Here is a 7148-nt window from a genome sequence, read left to right as displayed (position 1 = left end):
TTGTTTTGGGTCTTTGGGTTTAAGGCTAATTGAATTTAAGTGCAAACACTTGTGTTTGCAGTGTAGAGCTTGAGGCCAGGAAGCAAACAGACTATAGAAAGTTCGGAAATGTGCAAGCAAACAGAAAGACACCAACATTCATATTTAAACACAAATCAAACAACCCTCCCCTGTGATTTTTTTTACATAGTTCTTGTGATGTTTGGGGCCTTATAGAGGGGTTTTGCATGGGTGGTATGGGCAGGCCCTAACACTTCCAATAGGGATGTGCTGGCTGCAGACTGGTACTCTCTGGTGTTGGAGTGCCAGTTGGGTTTGTAGGTTATCACAGCAAAATCCAAATGGGAGAAATGGCTTGAGGGGCTAGGAAATTTTTTAAGAGACAGAGCACCATACATCAGCTTGAATGGGGATGGTGAGGGGCGAGAGGAAAGAAAAACCAACTGGGAAAAGACATTTAGCGGCTGACAAGTTTTAATCAAGGGAGTTGAAAATTAATTTGTAAAGGAAGAGTTTTCTAATGCTATTTCTAAAGTGAACAAATCCATGCTGTTCCCGCTCAGCTGAGAGGGAGAGAGAAGCTTTCCTGGTTTTGCTGGGGGGGGAGAGACACAGTCTGCAGCTGCTGTCCTGGCACAGAGTGATGGTCCCCCAGCACTGCTCTGCAGCAAAGGAAGAGCAGGCACTAACAGCCTTCTTACTAGAACGTATTTAAACAGTTGGGTTTTTTAATGGCTAATTCTGGACTGGCTCTTTACCCTATGCATGCCCATGCAAGCATGCCCCAGAAGAGGAACACCACCACCCAAATTGTTCCTAACAAAAACCTGTTCTATTTGTAAAACTCTACAAGGATGTCACTTCTTTTTTGCCAAACCTTCACTTCAGAGCTTTGAGAGTGAAAAGGAGGTAAAAGCAGGTTTCCCTAGACAGCGCACTGCAGGATGCACGTGTAAAGTCGTACTGTGTACTTATATATAGATAAATGCATTTTCTATAGCCAGGCTTAGTGGAGCAGGCCAGTGGGGCACATTAATCAAGCAGCTCGCCTGCCTGACAGTGACAGATTGCCTTCAGCAGATGCATCTAATGCAGTTTTAGTCTGGCTTAACTTGGGTTAAACAAGTCCCTGACCTGTGTACGGCTGACAAATGACCGGATGAGCTGATCATGCAGTCCATCATACTGGGTGGCCCGTGCAGCACTGGGCAACAAGCTCCAGTGCTGGGGTCCACTGGAAATAGCTGCAGGACCTGAGGAACCATTGCTGTGGTCATGCAGCCATGCAGAGCTCACACTGTTCACATGCAGGAGCCTTACTGTAGTCTCTGCAGTCTTGGTGTTGTCTTGTATGGAGGACTAAGCCTGGGTGAGAGATGAGCCCATTCAGCTTGAAGCCGGGCAACAAACCAGCAGGGACACCTGAACTGCTGCACATCAGCATAGAAATGGGTATGATTTGGTGCACACACAGAAGGTAAATTGTTGAGAAGAATAACAAGAGAGAGCACATAAAGAGCTGGAAGTGACTTCTATAAGGCAGGCAATTTGGGCTGGCTGGTGTGGAGGGAGGTGCAGGGATGCTGCAGGCACAGAGGCAGGATGGGCAGCAGCTAGGCTGTGGGAGCATCAAAATGCAACTGGAGTCTTGTCCGCTGTGGAGGACTGGACCTGAAGCTGTTGCAAGGTACCTTGCTGTTTGAGAAGACCACACACAACACTATCGGGGCAAAGAGGGAAGAAAGGAGGGTGTTCTTCTTCTGAGCCACCAACAGGGAGGGACCAGACAGTTTGCCCCTCCAGACAGTTTGCATAAGCTTTACAAGCAATCCAAATAGCCTAAATAATCATCAAGCTGGATTCCTTTTGGACTGAGCAGTTGCTAGTGGTTGTTCAGAAACAAATACAAACCCCACTTCACTCTCATCGAGTCATTCTTGAAGCACGAGATAAAGTTTATCCTCTCTGCTGCTGCTGCCAGGGCAAAAGCAAGAGGCATTCACCAAAGGAGTGCCTGAGTGCTCTGGATCCTGCTAAATCCTCAAACCTGCCTGTGTTGCTATGGTTGGAAATGCTGTGGCCACCCATATCTTACCTGGGCGGGAGGGATAGTGGGAGCAGCCAGAAGGGGTCCATCAGCCCTTCCTGCACCCACTTGCTGGGCTGCCTCCCCTGTGCTAAACTGTTACCCAGACAAAGCAGGATGAGCATCCCTGGATGAAGGCACACGTGGGAACGAGGGACTGACACCAGAAGCCAGGGCCACCTCCCTCTGTGACGGCTTTGGGGTGGGAGTCCTGCCATTCCTGGCGTGTTTTTAATAGAACTTCAACTATATTTAGGTCAAAAATAAATACATTCTTGGCCTGAACACACTTTTCAAGGCCTGATGAATGAGCAGGACCTCTTCCACAGGAAACTATAAAATTCCTGGGGTGATGGCTAGCCTCTGCCAGGGCAAAAGGAAGCAGAGCTCTGCACTCCTGCTCTGCCTGCCAGCCTGCGCTCCATCGTCTGCACTAGCAGAGCGCCCTGGTCATTGCTGTTATTAATAACTGCACTACTAAGTTTATTATTAATGCTGCATGGGAACAAGGAAAGAAACTTGATGATGTTGAAATCCTTATCCTGTGTGTTAAAGAAAGCAAAGCTTTGGAAGGCCCTGCCTGGCTGGATTGTCAGAGACGCTATTTGGGGACAGCACCTGAGCATGGCCGTTTTCATAGAATCATAGAATGGATTGGGTTGTAAGGGAAGTTTTCTGTCATCTCCTCCTCTCATGTTCCCCAGCATCATAACTAGGGATGCCCAGGGGGCCTTGGCTAGCTCCTTCATTTCTCTTTATGGACTTGCTGCCCAGGGGTTTATCCAGCACTCTCCTGAGCACACCCACTCTGTGTGCCTGTGCAGCTGCCTGGGGTTACAGATGCCATGAAGGCAGGCTGCAGCTTGAGCACAATTAGTCCAAAGTTTCCTGCCACCCCCCTCTGTAGCCCATGAGTCTTTGAGGGTTTATAAGACAAGTTCAATCCTTTGACACAACAGCCCCCCAAGTGCAATTTCATCCAATAATTATAATAAATTGGTCACAGTGATTGTGCTTCCAGTTTGTGCTCTCCTGTTCTTGGTGTCAGGGAAGTGCAACACCACCAAAGACAGGAGGTGGATGGATTCCCAGTGGGTTTGGTTGGGCTGTCCCAGTCCCTGCAGCTGCCTTCCAGAGCTCTGTCCTCCTGCAGGGTCCTGAGCATACTGGGATAACCCAAACACCTCCTCCAGCCCTGGAGGGGTACACTGAAGCCACTCAGAGGTCACCAGTACCTGCTCCAGTCATGGGAGCTGCAGGCAGCAGTTTGGGACCAGGGGAGAAGGAGCTTCTCCTCTTCTTCAGCTCAATTTAGCCTCCACCATGTTTTTGCTTCTGGCACCTATAAAATAACATTTCCTCTATCTGCTAGACCAGGTTTATCTCTTTACATTGAAAAGCCAAAAGCATACTGAAAAAACTCTTCAAAAAAGAGTATCTTCACAGAGAAAAATGAAATTCTCACAGCATTGATCTGTTTATCCATCTTAGCACAGAGATTCTTCACATACTGACCTCCTGACACAGCCTGCTTTTGTGGACAAAACTGCTCTGAATCAGGCTGCTTTTTCTTCTCATCTTTCCAGGTCCTGGTGGGTTTATCTCCAGTGTCTGAGGCTGCGTGGGGCTCTCGAGCTCTCAACATGGTAATATCGTATCTGTGTTTTGCGCTTGCTAATCACCAGTCAAGCTCCCATTTTAGGACATATTTTCACCAAATTGCTGCCTTATTTGGCCTCTTCCCCTCTGCGATTCCGGTGACATCACCCACCAAGCAGTTGATTCAAACCACTATCGCCCTGTGAGTCCCTGCGCTGCAGAGCAAGGAGCTGTGGGGCCAGGGAGGTGGGGGGGCCACAGGGCCAGTGTCCCTTCCTGGCAGGGGCCTGGGGACAGCGGGGCCACGAGCCTGAAACGCAGCCTGAGCAGTGCTGGGTCTGTGTTTGAAAGGAGTTTTAAACGTTCCTCCACAGCGCAGAGACTGGGATGCACCGGGGCTCTGCTGCGAGTGTGTCGCATCCTGCCCGGGTACCTGGGCGTGCTTAAGTGAAAACCAGCCCCCAGCCGCCCACTGGGTCCCCTCTTACATGTATCTCCATCATGTATGGTGTGTTACAGAGCACACTGAGACAAGGGTACTACCGAAGTGCTCAGCTACCCACAGCAGCTCCTGGTGATGTCGAGGCAGCTCCCACTCTGCCAGCTGCAGTGAGCCGTGTCTTTTCCATGTGAGTAGTTTTCCCCTCCCTGCCCGCCCTACAGCTCTGACCGATCTGGCAGTGATATTTACTGGTGATGAGACCAAGTAAATTGGTGGCAGCTCTGCAGTAAATTAGAGGTGCTATTTCCTCCGGTACAAGCCAGACATCTTTTGCCCTTAGAATAACAATAAGCCATCTTTGCAGCTTACGTGAAGGTTTTGTTCTAAACCCTGCTCCCCCCAGTCTCCATTATTTTCTGAATAGTCCACATGAAGATCACCCACTGGAGTTTTCTTTCTCTGTCCCACTCACAAAGCACTGGGGCCTGTGACTGTTCAACAGCTGGTTGTTCTTCCCTGGAAGCTCTGGCTGGAAGGGGAGCACCAATCCTGGCAAACGGGAGATGAGAAGACCAGTGTTTTCATTGTCAGTATTTACCACAGTGAAAGAGGCGTTCTCCCACTGGGACAGGCTAAGGGACTGCTACTAAAGCACTGCTATTGAGTGTCTGCAGACAGTGGGGCTGTTCTCCATGTCAGTGCTCCAAGCCCTACAGTCCGGCAGACCCAACGCCATGCCAGGGTGGCTGTGTGCCCAGCACACAGGGGATGGCATGGGAGAATGTCATGGTTTAAACTGGCTTTATTTCCCTGGGATACCTTGGGACAACCAGCTTTATTTCCCTAATCCGGAACTTTCTTCTTGCCATGTCAGAAATTCACAGCCCAACTCTATAAGGCTCCTCTTGGCTGAAACATTGCTATAAAAAAGTCCTGTGCCAAGAGCTAATTAGAAATAAAAAGAAGATTAATTTTGAAAAAAATGAGATGAAGTGGGATATTTCTGGGTTAGGGATATTTCCTGATTGCATAAACCCAAACAAAACAAAACTCGCATATTAATGACTCCTAAGAGATAAACCAATTTATTTTGCTGCATTTAAGAATTAATCTGAATCATTTTATTACAAGAAGGGGTTTTGCCAGCTCATGCTGCCAATATTTCTGTTAATAAAGTGGCTGAGGCCTGTTTAGTTTGGGATGTCCATTGCCACCAGCTGGGACTGGACCATGGTCACTCAGTGACAATCCCTCATGGATGCTCCTTCACACTTGCCTTGGGAAATGCTATATCTAGTGCCATGTACCTTGTGGGTGGTGATACAGCTCAGGGAGGCATCCCAGGAGGAACGGAATCAGGACAACCTTGGGGTCAGCTTTCAGGTGGGAATGCAGGAGCTAATGGACGTGCTGGTGGGGGGGTGCTCCTCTGGGTGTCCCTCCATGTCCCTGTCACCAGAGGAGAAACAGGACACCCCAGGGACACAGCACAGAAGATAAAGCATATTTTCCAGTGTAAGCTGCTCTGTTTGTAATGAGAACCTAGAGAGCAGGAAAACATTAAAAAAACCTCCATATTTGAGGCAATATTCATGAAGCAGCAGCAAGAATTGTGGTAATCCCTTTGGTAACTCAATGGATGATGGAGTCCCCTTGACTTCTTGTATCTATTTTTGACATGGAGCAGCTCAGATGGAGAAGATATCAGCTAGCCATGGTCACCCTGCTCTATGAAAAACAAGAAAATACCTCTCCCACATGGGAAAGGAAGGATAAAAGCCCTTAAATCTAATGCGAGGGTCAGATACTCAATGTCTACCCATGAAGTAAGCAGGCACATGCAGAGTAGCACCAGTGCCATGTCCGCTGCAGCAAACTGCTCATGGTGTGGTTTCCCCATCAGGGATCAGGGCAGGGTACTGATCGCAGGGCTCTGCTTAGGAAACAAATACATATTGCCCCGCTGCTGTGCAGTTCAACACCCTGTTGCAAAATCTGAGTGATAGGTTTGCAGTTCCTGGGGAGCACTGGTGATCCGAGGCTGGCAATTCCAGCCAGCTCCATTTGGCTGGGAGGGCAGAAGCATCCTCTGCAGAGACCCTGAGATCATAAGGCTTTCTCCACCGTGCCTGCAAAATCAGGGGAAAGCATCAGCAAGACCAAATCTTTAATATGGTGTAAGGAAAACGCTGATTAGACACATTCTGTAACCCACTGAAATGCAGCATTATCAGGCCTTTGTTTTTTCCCTTTCTTTACCCACGTTACTCCGTTTCCCCAGATAGATGACATGTTTATGTGCCTGAGCTGCAGCCGGGAGCTTGTACAGTCTTATCACTGTCAAAGCACAGCCTAGCAGAGAAGAGATTTTATCTTTTGCTCTCTGCTATTTTTGCTCCTTCAGGGCTGCCCTTGCAATAGAAAAGTAATTAGTAATTGGGCAGCAGCTCAAAAGAGGTTTTGTGATTGTCTGTGCAGCTCCTCGCTTTCCCAGCCAAGCAAGCGTTTCTAACTCTTTATTTTGTATAGTTCTCGGGTTCAAAATTACTATGAATTAGTTACAAGGCTTGTTATCATAAAAGAGTATGTTTTTGAGGACAAGAAAATACATTAATTGGTTCAGGCACTAAGAACATATGAAATAAATTGAATTTCATTTTGGGATTAAGGAGGAAAATCTAGGGAGGCTCCAAGACAAATTTGAGAAAATATGATAGCTGCAGTTAATTGGAGTGTTTCAACCGCGTGTTTTTTTCTTAAACGTTTGAAATGTGTTTTTCTGGAATTGGGATCTTTCACAGAGAGCTGTGATTTGGGCTCGCACATATCACTTCGTATCTGATACTTCAAAACTAACTGGAATTTTGCATCCAGCTGCAGTTAAAAGCCGTGACAGGATACGTCGATTACTGTCAGTGTTGTGTTTTCGCAGGGGTTTTCTGCTCCTTCTCTCCCTTTCCAGTTCTCCACCAGCTGAACGACCCAGTGGCAGCGCTGATGGGGTGCAGACTGTGGCTCCCG

Source organism: Nestor notabilis, unplaced genomic scaffold, assembly GCF_000696875.1.
Source record: "Nestor notabilis isolate BGI_N333 unplaced genomic scaffold, ASM69687v1 scaffold17846, whole genome shotgun sequence".
NCBI lineage: Eukaryota > Metazoa > Chordata > Aves > Psittaciformes > Psittacidae > Nestor > Nestor notabilis.
Note: the sequence above shows the minus strand (reverse complement) of the source record.